Source organism: Paramisgurnus dabryanus, chromosome 5 (assembly GCF_030506205.2).
Source record: "Paramisgurnus dabryanus chromosome 5, PD_genome_1.1, whole genome shotgun sequence".
NCBI lineage: Eukaryota > Metazoa > Chordata > Actinopteri > Cypriniformes > Cobitidae > Paramisgurnus > Paramisgurnus dabryanus.
In genome coordinates this window covers 39,332,334-39,346,551 of record NC_133341.1, presented here as the reverse complement: position 1 = coordinate 39,346,551, position 14,218 = coordinate 39,332,334, and the positions used below count along the sequence as shown (strand labels likewise).

Below are 14,218 nucleotides of genomic sequence, written 5' to 3'. Positions count from 1 at the left end.
GAATATTGCAGTGTTCATTATAAACAGTTTATCCATGTGGGTAATTATTATTATTTTAATTCATATGCCCTAAAAACTTTTGGCCTTTTGTGGTGATCCTCCTCTGATGATGTCAGCTAGGATGCTTGGGCGGAAGCATCTGTTAACTCCGCCCCCTCCAACTGTTAGTAAGCTGCAAGTTGTATTTCTAAATAAAAACGCCTACATTTCAATATCCAATAAATTTACAGTGTAAAACACAAACCACGCCCACTGTTTTCCTCCTGTGATTTTCCGTTTCACTCGTCACAATACGGAACAAAGACTGAAACTATAAAATCAAGCATTCACAAGCAAAATAATAATGATGTCTATGCAAACAGCGCAGTGTTATTCTCAATAGCCCTTTTCACAAACAGAATATGGAAAATTTGCAGAAAATGTTTGATTTTGGTTTATTCACACTGCCAATAATCTAGAATCCGTGCGTGCATCTTGACCGGGTGTGCCTCATACATCCTGAAAAGTGAAGCTGCTGGTTCTTTGATCGCCCCCTGGTGTCTGGCTGCAGTACAAGTCATTAACCCCGCCCCTCTCCATGCAAACGAAGGGACTCGGGTCAAAATAAAAAAAATAAATGACAATTTCAATAAAATTTTCAGAAAGATGGTTTTGGTCCTGTAAGGTAGTTGTTAATACGCTAATATATGTTAAATTGTTCATTTTTGTGCTAAGTTTCATTTTAGCTAGTAATTTGATGCTATAGAAACGGGGCGTGTCGTTATGATTGACATTTGTGATTGACAGCTTCTCTGAGCTTTGAGGGAAGATTAAAGATATAACTAACTATACATTTTCAATTTCTGGGTTATTTCATACCGACAAAATGAGTTGTATTTAACTAACCTTATTTGATCAAAACAGTCAAATGAGACGCGAGAGTTTTGACGGAAGTTTGATACCGCAGCTTCACCTCTGGGATCCACAGACGATTCATTCTGCGCATGCCCTGGCTCAAAATGACGTTTTTGAGTAACGTCTGCGCCCATCATCTGACATTTTACGTTCAGTTCATTACAATGGAAGGAAGTGATGTTGCGACGTCCATCTTTTTTTACAGTCTATGGTTCACACACATCCCACAAATATCCCGTAAAGACAACGCTAGAAGCGCCATTAATCCCACTTTTATTGTTTGAGGGGGTACAGTACGCCACTTTAACAAACACTGGTTTAGGGGATGCTTTTATCCAAAGTGACATTTAGTACACTTGTAACATGAACAATTCCCCTGGAGTGATCTAGCGTTAAGTGCTTCGCTCTTGTAATGGCTTGTGGTTCGTTCCTTGTGGGGGTAAAACCAGCTACGTAAATTTGTACGCTATGATGAGTAAAGGGGGAACCATATTACCAAGATTTGTGTTTTTCAGACTGGAGCCATCTGCATTTGATTTATTTAAGTGTAAAATGACTAGAAAATAATTCAGATTAAAAAGCAAATGATTCTTTTTCCAATCTGAAATGGGATTTTATAGGGACTTCTTTTCATTCTTTCAAATTTCATCTGTAAGATTATTCTGTGATTTACTTTAAAGTTAGTGAGCAGTCCTGTTGTACGATTAGGCTTAAAATTACGTCTCATGTTTTTCTGCATCCGTGATTTCTTTGACGGTTTTGTGTAAATGTGGGTTTAAATGCATTCTGCATGAGTGAAACTCACATTTATGGTGCTTCAGGGAAGGAACATGTTGAAGTTTGTGACCACCTTATGCATCAATACTTTATTAGGATGCAGTTTTATGGGAAATGAGTTGTGCGTCTGAATGCACAGCCCTGTTAAAGCAGCTCTGTGATATTTTTTGCATTTTTCTTTAACTTTTATAAAAGAAACTTCTGTCATTATTGATTTAAAATTTGTATTTGAGAAATTGTATAAAACTTTTAATTCAATAATTCAGCTAAAATTAAAATTTGCATGTCAGCATTTGCTTACCTTCACTTTGTTAAAAAATAGATAATTGTCTATTTTAAATGACAGATGTTGCCGAGATGCACAACATTAAACGCCATTTGATATAAGTAACAAGAGTGAATTTAAATCTGAGATATTTTGGAGCAGATGGGAAGATTTTTATTACTGAATTTTCATGTCGGTGCATTTTGTAGGCCATCAGGTAGATTGGACTTACTTTGCATGGCATGAAATTTTCAGATGAATCGTTCCTTTCTTATAAAGCCAAATATGAATAATTCATGTATTATCTAATTATTCATAACATGCTCTTTGTTCACAGTGAAATGTTTGGCCCCATCTGACCCGGCACCAATTTGGAGTTGAGCTGCTTTGTCCTCCTCCTGATCTTGAACCCCAGCCATCATTTTTGGGGAGCAGTCACAAACTCATCTACCTCCACATCTCTCTGTACCCATCTGTCATCCACAGAAGATAGATGAGACTGAGAGGTGAGCACCTGTCACACAGATCTTTTGCTATGTGATTCACTTTAGACGCTCTCATATCTCTCTCTAAAACTCAAGTGCAAAGTGAACAGATGGACTGTAGTATGTGTGCGTGCGTGCATGCGTGTGTGTGTGTGAGAGGTTTACATCACACTCCATCCATGCATTTTGAAGTATTGCATAGGAAACACGTGATGGACACGCCAATATTTAAATAAAAACCCTTTATTCGCAAAAAGGTTAGGTTCACTTGAGGTGTTTTATGACTTATGCAAAAAAGAGTAAATGCGAATAATGGGAGATGGAAACACATTTGCCAAATAAATTCTGACGGAAGCTGTGTCCGAAACCATTCCCTATCTCCTATATAGTGCACTATACACTCACCTACAGGATTATTTGGAAAACCTGTTTAATTTCTCATTAAAGCGATTATCTAATCAACCAATCAGATGGCAGTTGCTTCAATGCATTTAGTGGTGTGGTCCTGGTCAAGAAAATCTCCTGAACTCCAAACTGAATGTCAGAATGGGAAAGAAAGGTGATTTAAGCAATTTTGAGCGTGTCATGGTTGTTGGTGCCAGACGGGCCGGTCTGAGTATTTCACAATCTGCTCAGTTACTGGGATTTTCATGCAAAACCATTTCTAGGGTTTACAAAGAATGGTGTGAAAAGGGAAAAACATCCAGTATGTGGCAGTCCTGTGGGTGAAAATGCCTTGTTGATGCTAGAGGTCAGAGGAGAATGGACCGACTGATTCAAGCTAGAGCAACTTTGACTGAAATAACCACTCGTTACAACTGAGGTATGCAGCAAAGCATTTGTGAAGCCACAACACGCACAACCTTGAGGCGGATGGGCTACAACAGCAGAAGACCCCACCGGGTACCACTCATCTCCACTACAAATAGGAAAAAGAGGCTACAACTTGCATGAGCTCACCAAAATTGGACAGTTGAAGACTGGAAAAATGTTGCCTGGTGATGAGTCTCGATGTTGAGACATTCAGATGGTAGAGTCAGAATTTGGTATAAACAGAATAAGAACATGGATCCATCATGCCTTGTTACCACTGTGCAGGCTGCTGGTGGTGGTGTAATGGTATGGGGGATGTTTTCTTGCACACTTTAGGCCCCTTAGTGCCAATTGGGCATCATTTAAATGCCACAGCCTACCTGAGCATTGTTTCTTACCATGTCCATCCCTTTATGACCACCATGTACCCATCCTCTGATGGCTACTTCCAGCAGGATAATGCACCATGTCACAAAGCTCAAATCATTTCATATTGGTTTCTTGAACATGACAGTGAGTTCACTGTACTAAATGGCCCCCACAGTCACCAGATCTCAACCCAATAGAGCATTTTTGGGTTGTGGTGGAACGGGAGCTTCGTGCCCTGGATGTGCATCCCACAAATCTCCATCAACTGCAAGATGCTATCCTATCAATATGGGCCAACATTTCTTAAGAATGCTTTCAGCACCTTGTTGAATCAATGCCACATAAGTCAGTTCTGAAGGTGAAAGGGGGTCAAACACAGTATTAGTATGGTGTTCCTAGTAATCCTTTAGGTGAGTGTATTTGGCGTCCGCCATTTTGTAGTGGTGTCCGCACAACTTCTTTCCATACATTTGTTCACTACTTTTACCCACAATGCACTCTGACTTTGAGGGTACATATGATGTACACTTGCTTACTCACTTTTTCCCATGATACAATGGGAGACGAACAAAGTTATATTATCTGTGATTCTGTGTGTGGTTCTTCTTCATTCTATGTCCTAAATAAATCCTCTGACAATCCTTATGATTTTCCTCTGCTTACAAAGCAGATCCGCTGTCAGCAAGCTAGTGTAAAAAATCTTTGCCATTGCAACATCTGTGCATTGTGTGGTATAAATAGAGATTATACAGAAGATGCCATTTTCAGGGAATGTAGTCACGAAATGAAAACCCCTTATATCGAGTCAACCCATCTGCTTTCACCGGAGGGTTTTATTTTATTTATATCATTTCCACTTGCCTGAATTCTTACATGGCAAACCTTTAATGTGCAGAGCATTTGTAGATTTCAATGCAGCGGAGCCTGAAAGATGGCACTTGAGTTATCATTTTTACACACATTTGCATTCATGCACTTGGCAGACGCTTTTATCCAAAGTGACATTCAATTTATACACTTATTTTTGTCGGTATGTGGATTAAACCATGACCTTTGCATTGCTAATTCAATGCTCTGTTGAACTACAGGAACAAAACAATACTAAAATAAAATAACGTTCAGTCTTGCAAATGTTTCCAGTTGACAGAATAACATTTCTAGCATAATTGTATGTACTACAGGCTGTAAAAAGATTTTAAAAAGAAACTAAATTCAGGGTTAGGTGATAATTAACAGTCAAGTAAAACTGAACAAAAGCTAATGTTTGGTATTTATTCTCATTAAGTAAATCCAATAACAAGGGATTGAAAGGATGAATTGTATTTTCTTGCTGTTTGTTGTAGGCAGATATCTTTAAATTGCAGAGGAGATTCGGCATCAACTAGCGTGTCCTTGACCTGCCGAGGCAACGTAACCTCGTTCCTCATTATTCTGCCAAATCACATTATTTCAGCCTGTGAGGCTTTTTATTGGCTCATCCGGTTACAGTGAGTCGTGGGTCAAATTTGATTTGCCGTAGGGGGGCGTGCGTGGGTGTGGGGAGGACAGATCCATACTGTACCATTGATTGCCGTGTCAGAGATGTATGCTAATGCGTCTTCATTTACGTCTTTTCTTAAAGCTTCCCCATGACACCGCTTGGGAGAACAGTGTCGTTTTAATAAATTGGTCTTTCGGGAAATCTGTGCAGAATAGTAAATAAATCTGTTTGGCATAGTTAATACAGTGCATTCAAACGCTGTGCACTTGATCAAATCTGAATCAGTAAATCAATAGGTGGAGTTTGACTGGTTTTAAAATAAACCAGATACATCCCACACAAACACAGGCCACCATTAATAATGAGAGTACTGGGAGTGGTGTTGTGCATTATTCCCCCCTCCTCACTTTACCATCTCTCTCTTTATCTCTCTTTCTCTCTCCCTCGCTCTCTCTCTCTCGCGCTCTATGTGTTCATGAAAATAGTCCCCTGCTACTGAAAGTTACCAAGGGGACTATTTTCAGGCGCTGTGTAATATCATTGCGCCTGCTGCAGCCATGTTACGGCAGCAAAGTCCTTGATTATTACGCCAGAATGAGAGTATAGTTCATAGACATATCTACCTAGAAAATCACAACTTTTAATTTTCCGTCAGTCTTAGTACACGATGTAACTACAGAAGAGTCGAGTTTTAAATAGGAAAAATATCAAAACTCTTTGGTTATTTTTTAGCGCGATGCTAATGATCTAATCAGATTCAATGGATTATGCTAAGCTATGCTAAAAGTGGTAGCGCCAGACACGGAGATCTGCTGAATGGATTCCAAAACGGTAAAAATCGAATGTTTAACTCTGGAAAAGCTAAAAAATAAGCCTATTTTCAAAAATAGTCACTTTAAACACAGAAAAACTCAGATTTTCATAATATGCGCCATTTAACTCATGAAAGTGGTTTTTGGATGTCTTATTATAAAAGTCACACATATTGTGGCTTTAAGACGCCTTCATCTGGTATTAAAGATGTACTGCAGTGTCTTTAAAGGAATAGTCAATTTTCTTAAAAGAAAAATCCAGATAATTTACTCACCACCATGTCATCCTAAATGTTGATGTCTTTCTTTGTTCAGTCCAGAAGAAATTATGTTTTTTGAGGAAAACATTGCAGGATTTTTCTCATTTTAATGGACTTTAATAGAGCCCAACATTTAATACTTAACTCAACACTTAACAGTTTTTTTCAACGGAGTTTCAAAGGACTATAAACGATCCCAAACGAGGCATACGGGTCTTATCTAGCGAAACGATTGTGATTTTTGACAAAAAAAATAACAAATATACACTTTTAAACCACAACTTCTCGTCTAGATCCGGTCGTGATGCGCCAGCGTGACCCCACGCAATACGTCATGATGTCAAGGGGTCACAGAGGACGAATGAGAAACTCCGCCCCAGTGTTTATGAGTGTGTTGAAAGAGGACCGTTCCTACGTTGTTGTATGTTGAATGATACTAATTAATGTCTTTGTGTCAGTTTATTGTTTACAATGGTCCACAAAATGCATTTTATATATGTAACACGTGACCTCCCTACGTCACTACGCATTTACGTTAGGTCGCGCTGGACCGAATCTAGACGAAAAGTTGTGGTTTAAAAGAGCATATTTTTATTTTTTTGTCAAAAATGACAATCGTTTCGCTAGATAAGACCCTTTTGCCTCGTTTGGGATCGTTTATAGTCCTTTGAAACTCTGTTGAAAAAAACGTTAAGTGTTGAGTTAAATGTTAAGTGTTGGGGTCCATTAAAGTCCATTAAAATGAGAAAAATCCTGCAATGTTTTCCTCAAAAAACATAATTTCTTCTCGACTGAACAAAGAAAGACATCAACATTATATTATTCCTTTAACATCCCACAATCTGTGCATGCTGTTGGTTAAAGAAATAAAATGGCATCTGTCAGAGTAATTAAATGAAGGACTTGATAATACGAGTAATGTAGTCATTAAAAATGTGCTTGTTTTGATATTTGAAATAGTTGTACGTGAACGTATGTGATGTTATATATGTGTTATGATGTTGCTTTAACTAGATTTTCTACAATTCTGGACCGTGCCGATGTATTAAACGATTGCAATGTTTCTTTGCAACCAAGCAGCAGTGTGTCTTTATAGGCAGGGTTGTTTGACCTCAGACAATATCAGCTGTGGGTGTTTATGAGTCTGCTGAGTTTGCCTAACAGTTTGCACATAAGACCTGCACACATAAATCTTTTCAAAGCAGAGGCCGGCAACAGTCTGAACTCATCACTTTCCACCTCCTCTTTGGTTATACAGGGATTTAATAAAAAAATAGTGAAACACTCATCCTACTGCATGGTTACACATGCACCATGTATATACCATGTTCACTCACGCTATTCTAAATTCTAAAATCCCTTGTACAAGATCAAGCAAGATTTAAAGAGTACCTGGACTATGTATGCTTTAATACTGTATATTTGCCTTCTACTGATAAAGTCTAGTGATAGAAACCATAGACTGTAAAAAAAGATGGACGACGCCCGTTCACTCTCTTCCATTGGTGAAAAGTGAAGCCGTCAGTGTCCCGATACGGTGCTGACATCTTGGGTTTTGAGTCTGCACAGTAGCGATTTCGGGACCAGTCATGCGCAGTAGCAGTCCTGCTGTAGCATTAACGGTACATTCACACGGGACAGAAGCGTTAACGCTTGACGGAAGGCTTGTCTGACGCGTGGCCAACAGCCAATCACATGCTCCGGTCTTCCATAAACGTAACTGGCTGACTCTGCCTAGGTTGTCTGCATAATCTGATTGGCTGACGCACGCGTTGCCGCTTAAAAGTTGAGAAATGTTCAACTTCTGCCGCGAGTAATGGCAGCGGTGTGGCGCCGACGGATCCACAATTCAGTTTGGCAACGCATGACGTCACCCATTAAAAATTAATGGGAAGCGTTAACGCTTACCCCACGTGTAAATGTACCATAATAGAGCAGGTTTTGATTGCAACCTTTTGACATCATGCATAGGTGTAAACGAAATGGTGGCCTCCGAAAAAAGTGTGTTAAAACAATTACAACAAACATTGTTGCCTAGATCAGTGGTTCTCAAACTTTTCTGCGTGCATCCCCACATGTGTCGAGTACCTCCCCTTTGTGTCGCCCCAAAGAAAATGAATGACACAAAAAATGAGATCAGATATTTAATTAAGTAAAAACATAATAAATGACTTCTGCTGCACTTCGGTAGCCTTATTTTTTGAAGTTTGCTTTTCCAGAATTTATAATAAATTCATTTTTTTTCTTTTATGTCCCAGTTTGATAACCACTGGCCTAGATGCACATCTCAGGGGATTGAATTCACAAACACACATCAAAATACAACTCAGATTTTCTTTATTCTCACAGTATTTACATGTTTAAAACATAGACAGAGTTTCACGTTTGTGCTTAAGAGAGGGCACCTATAAGCACACAAAAAATAAAAAATCATAACCAAAATCATAAGTGGTTCTGGTCTGGGCGCCCACCCCTCAAAACTTCACCTATGGTTTACTATATAATTACATTAGTAATTCAGTGAACCACCACATTCATTTATTAATTATGCGTAGTCACTAAACTTGTCCCTTTAGTGTGGATGGATTTGTGCATTCAGAAAAAGATCATCCAGGTACTCCAAGGATACTCATTTTAGCTAATGTAGAGTCTCGCGTCAACGGTGCAAAGGTCATGCGTTCGAACCCAGAAAACACACACATAAAAATTTAACAGCATTGGATAAAAACATTTGCCAAATGCATAAATGTAAATGTATTACATACTAATTCTAGATTCAAATACTATTCAGGATGGTTAGTTTGAAAATTGGGACACATGGAAAGACAGTAATGAAGAATAAGATTGAGGAAAGCCCACCATGCGAGACCTCCGGAGGTTTCTGTGTGAGATATGGCTGTGAACACTTTCACATGAAGACTCGAGAAAGAACAAGACACCGTGTTCCTCCGTATTATCACCCCAGCTATTGCCACCTTCATCAGTGACCTTCATCATCTTCCAGGCTACTTTTTCTCCTTGCAGCTCAGGCGAAGTTTCACACTCTTGCTGATTTGAGCCCATGGTTCACATGGAGCTGACATTACCTTCTCTTTCAGCTATTTTTAAAAAGTGTTATACCTACAGGTTTTGGCACTGCACTTCTTCAGATGTCTAAAGTGCCGTATGTGTTCTTTCTGTGATGAAAATACATTGATGTTATTTTTCCTGGGCAATTGAAGACTGCTATTAAATCATTTAGGAGAGGTTTTGGGATACTAGAGGTGTTACCTTGAGATGAATCAGTCCATCTTCTCACAGTGTTAGGACTGTCACTCCAATGTTGATCCGCCTTACTCACCAATGCCAATAATACTCTCTCTCTCTCGCCCACACACACTCTCTCTCTCTCGTATCCTTGGGATGTCTCCAGGAAGGAGCCTGAGTGAGTCAGTATCTTACAGATGGGAGAAGTTGGATATTTTCCCAAGCAGACATTTTTGAACACACCATCTATATTGGGCCTGTGGAAAGGGATTTTCCAAAACAACTGGAGCTCGCTTTCCTGTGTATGTGCACCTGTGTACTTTTTGGCCCTTAAGTCTAAAGAAGCCCTTTCTTTAACCCCGCAGAGGAAGCTTGTTGATCTCAGGATATTTTAAAGACACAGTTGTCTTTCCTGTTGATGTGTTTTTTATTAAAACAGAAAGCTGGAAACGGATGTATTATTTTTAAATAGCCTATAGTCTTTCATTTACATCAAAGCCATGAATATTTATGTTTAGATGCTTTCCTCGAGGAATATATTATTGCTCACAGGTTGCTCTTTGAAAGCTCACGAGATCTCAGATGTGTTTTATTTACGTTTTACACCTAAAATTGCTAAGAAAAAATATATACATGAAAAGGTTAGGGGGCAAAAGTTTAATCTCATTGATGTCTAGGAGAAATAATCAAGATATTAAAAAGATCTCATCTGTGATTTTTCTTTCCTATGGATTGGGTTTGTGGTGGTCACACTGTGGTTTGAAAGGGATATTTCACAGAAAATTGAAAATTCTGTCCAAACTTATATATGTTTCTTTGTTCTGCTGAACACAAAGGAAGATATTTTTTAGAATGTTTTAACCAAACCTTTCATTTACCCCTATTCACTTCCATAGTAGAAAAAAATAATACTATGGAAGTGAAGGGTGCCCCACACTGCAAAAAATGACTTTCTTACTTAGTAGTTTTGTCTTGTTTTCAGTAAAAATATCTAAAAATTCTTAAATTAAGATGCTTTTTCTTGATGAGCAAAACGCCCAAGAAAATAAGTCTAGTTTTTAGACCAAAAATATCAAATTTAAGTGATTTTGTGCATAAAACGCAAAAAAATCTGCCAATGGGGTAAGAGAATTTTTCTTGAATTTTTCTTAAATTTAATGTTTAGACAAATGTTCAAGATTTTTTGCTTACCCCATTGGCAGATTTTTTTTGCTTGTTTTATGCACAAAATCACTTTAAATTGATATTTTTTGTCTAAAAACTAGACTTATTTTCTTGGGTTGTTTTGCTCATCAAGAAAAAGCATCTTAATAAAAAAATTTTAGATATTTTTACTGAAAATAAGGCAAAAATACTACAAATTTTTTTCTTGAAAATAAGTTTTGTAGTGTAGTGTTTAGACAAAAAATATACAATTTAAGCGATTTAGTGTTTAAATAAGCAAAAAATTCTGCCAATGGAATAAGAACATTTTTTAAGTGTTTATGAAAAAGTAAACTTATTTCAAGAAAAAAAATTTTTATTCCATTAGCAGATATTTTTACTTGTTTTAAGCACTAATTTACTTAAAGTTTATATTTTTTTGTCTAAGAACTAGACTTATTTTCCTAGGTCATTTTTCTCAACAAAAAATACATCTTGATATTTTTAATGAAAACAAGACAAAAATACTAATACATTTTTTTCTTGAAAATATTTTTTTCAGTGTATGCAGTGCAGATCTGTTTGGTTATTAATTTTTTTTATATCTTTTTTTGTGTTCCGCAAACATATACATTTATACAAGTTTTTGAACAACATGAGGGTAAAAAATACTTTTTCTGTTACGTCTTTGGGTTCTTTCTCTATTTTACCTCTTCTCATTTACTCGCTTGTTAACTCATTAGCGCTTCCCCCAGGTGTTCCTCATTTCCTCACCTGCTCCTCATCTTGTTATTTACCTCCCTATATATAGTTCCCTCTTTTTCCCTTCCTCTGTTGGATTATTATATGATGGTCACGTTGTGTTGTGTCTCACACTGTGTTAGATACGGAGCCGTGCTCCTGTCCTGTCCTGTCGAGTCGAGTCTTTGTTAATATCAGTGATAAGCAGTTTCTCCTGTGTGTTACCCAGTCTGCTCTCTGTACAGTTACTCTGCTGAGGAGGTGTGTGGAACGAGCCTAGGCAACTCAGGCGCTCCAGTATTTCCCCTCTCTCTCACGAGCCCGTCGCTGCTGCCGCAGCCGGTCACAGCCTGCGTTTGAACGCCGCGGAGTCGGCCAAGTCTGTCTGCCTACCCTTGGTTACACAGCCACGCGGACAAGTTTTGCTTTACCTTTTAAAGGACTGTGACCTCCTAAGTTACATAACCTGAGTGGCTTTGCCTATGTTTTGTTTTTGACTCTTATTTCCCAAGTGCCACTACCTGTACGGCTCGAACTGTGTATATTAAAGCAAGAGACTCACCTGCTAATTTGCCTTTGGTCCTCTTTGTTCTCCGTGACAGAATAATCCAACCATACCACATGAATCCCGCGGAGGATAATCCTTTCCAGGCTGCCATTGAGCTGCAAGGTGCTATGCTGGGCAGACATGACGAGGAACTTGCTGCCACCCGTCATGTCGTTGATTCTCTCGCTGCCCAAGTAACCGATCTCTCCCAGCAGCTTCACCGTCTCCGCATTGAGCCCTCTCCTCCGAGACTCTCGGAGGCTCCGGAGCCTCGTGTGAATAATCCCCCGTGCTACTCTGGTGAGCAGACTGAATGTTTATCATTTCTGACGCAATGTGAGGTTGTTTTTTCGCTTCAGCCTGCCACCTATGCCAGAGATCGTTCCCGGATCGCCTACGTCATCTCTCTTCTCAAGGGACGGGCTCGTGAGTGGGGAACGGCTGTTTGGAACACCGATGCCGGTTGTCTGGCTCAGTATATCCTGTTTAAGGAGGAGATGTTGCGGGTTTTTGATCGGTCTGTCCATGGGCCTGAGGCTTCCCGCCTGTTGTCCAGCCTCCGCCAGGGCAGGCGCTCGGTGGCGGATTTTTCCGTGGAATTCCGCACTTTATCCACCTCCTGTGGATGGAATGAGCCGGCGCTGGTGGCTCGCTTCATTGAGGGTCTTAATGCTGATATTAAGGATGAGGTACTGGCTCGTGAGGTTCCATCCCGTCTCGACCCTCTCATCGACCTAGCGCTTCGTGTTGAGAAACGTTTCGAGCTGCGCCGGAAGACGCGTCACGTGGAGACGTCACTCCTCTCTTCCCCGGCTGCCGGTTCTCCTTCCTCAGTCGTCCCCGACACGGAGCCGATGCAACTAGGCGGGATTCGCCTTTCTGCTGCCGAACGCCATCGCCGCATCTCCAACCGGCTTTGCCTCTACTGCGGCTCGGATGACCACTTTGCCTCCTCCTGCCCTTTAAAAGCCAGGGCTCACCGGTAGAGAGAGGGATACGGGTGAGCGCCGCCTCTTTTCCCCCTCCTCCTCTCTCTCGGACTACCTTACCGGTCTCCCTCCGCTGGCCGAGTTCCTCGGCTTCTTGTCTGGCCCTCATTGACTCTGGCTCCGAGGGTAGCTTCGTGGATGAGGCATGGGCTTTACGGCACGGCCTTCCGCTGGTGAACCTTCAGGAACCCACTACTGTATTTGCCTTGGATGGGCGGATACTAGCTAAGGTTGGTCGTGTCACTGCACCTGTGAGTCTCATCGTGTCTGGCAACCACCGAGAGACTATTTCTTTTTTAGTTTTTCACTCCCCCATTACCCCTATTGTTTTGGGCCATCCTTGGCTGGTTGAACATAACCCTCAGATTAACTGGTTAAAGAGCTCCATTCTGTCTTGGGGCCTGTCATGTCATGTGAAGTGTTTAGTTTCTGCTGTGTCTCCTGTTTCTTCTGTTTCTGTGTTTCAGGAGGAACCGGGGGATTTATCTGGGGTCCCTGAGGAGTATGCCGATTTGCGAGCGGTTTTCAGTCGTTCCCGGGCTGCCTCTCTTCCTCCGCACCGTCCTTACGATTGTTGTATCGAGCTCCTCCCGGGTACCACGCCCCCCCGGGGAAGCCTTTACTCCCTTTCGGGTCCCGAGCGTAAGGCTCTTGAGAAATATCTCTCTGAATCTTTAGAGGCCGGTACTATTGTCCCTTCCTCCTCCCCTGCTGGTGCGGGGTTCTTTTTTGTGAAGAAGAAAGACGGTTCGTTGCGCCCCTGCATTGATTACAGAGGTCTTAATAGCATTACCATTAAGAATCGTTATCCGCTACCGCTTATGTCATCGGCCTTTGAGATCTTGCAGGGGGCGCAGTTCTTCACAAAACTGGACCTACGTAACGCGTATCACTTACTGCGCATCAGGGAGGGGGACGAATGGAAGACGGCTTTTAATACCCCCCTTGGTCATTTCGAATACCGGGTCCTCCCCTTCGGGCTCGTCAACGCCCCCTCCGTGTTTCAAGCATTGGTCAATGACGTTCTCAGAGACATGTTGAATATTTTCGTGTTCGTTTACATTGATGACATTCTAATTTTTTCCCCCTCTCTCCAGGTGCATGTGCAGCACGTTCGCCAGGTCTTACAACGTCTCCTGGAGAACAAGTTGTTTGTTAAGGCTGAGAAATGTACATTTCATGCGCGCACGACTACTTTTCTAGGCTCTGTGATTTCCCCCCAGGGCATTAGTATGGATCCCTCTAAGGTTAGTGCCGTCACTGATTGGCCCGCCCCGGACTCTCGCGTCTCGCTTCAGCGGTTCTTAGGGTTTGCCAATTTTTACCGTCGGTTTATTCGGAATTTCAGTCAGGTAGCAGCCCCCCTTACCGCGCTTACATCTGTTAAGACCCGCTTT

At 40.8% G+C, this 14,218-nt stretch overlaps 1 protein-coding gene across 5 annotated transcripts in view; it reads left to right on the top strand.

The window, feature by feature from the left end:
- apba1a (amyloid beta (A4) precursor protein-binding, family A, member 1a) overlaps positions 1-14,218 on the top strand; it is a 63,919-nt gene that overhangs the window by 19,301 nt on the left and 30,400 nt on the right. For 3 of the 5 annotated variants that reach the window (XM_065284089.2, XM_065284088.2, XM_073814752.1), the window contains exon 2: positions 2,274-2,442. The exons of 1 other annotated variant lie outside the window; for it this stretch is intronic. The gene's annotated coding sequence lies outside the window, so the exon portion shown is untranslated. Of the gene's footprint in view, positions 1-2,273; positions 2,443-9,567; positions 9,704-14,218 lie in introns of all 5 variants that reach the window. One more of the 5 variants, XM_073814753.1, reaches the window with a different exon arrangement.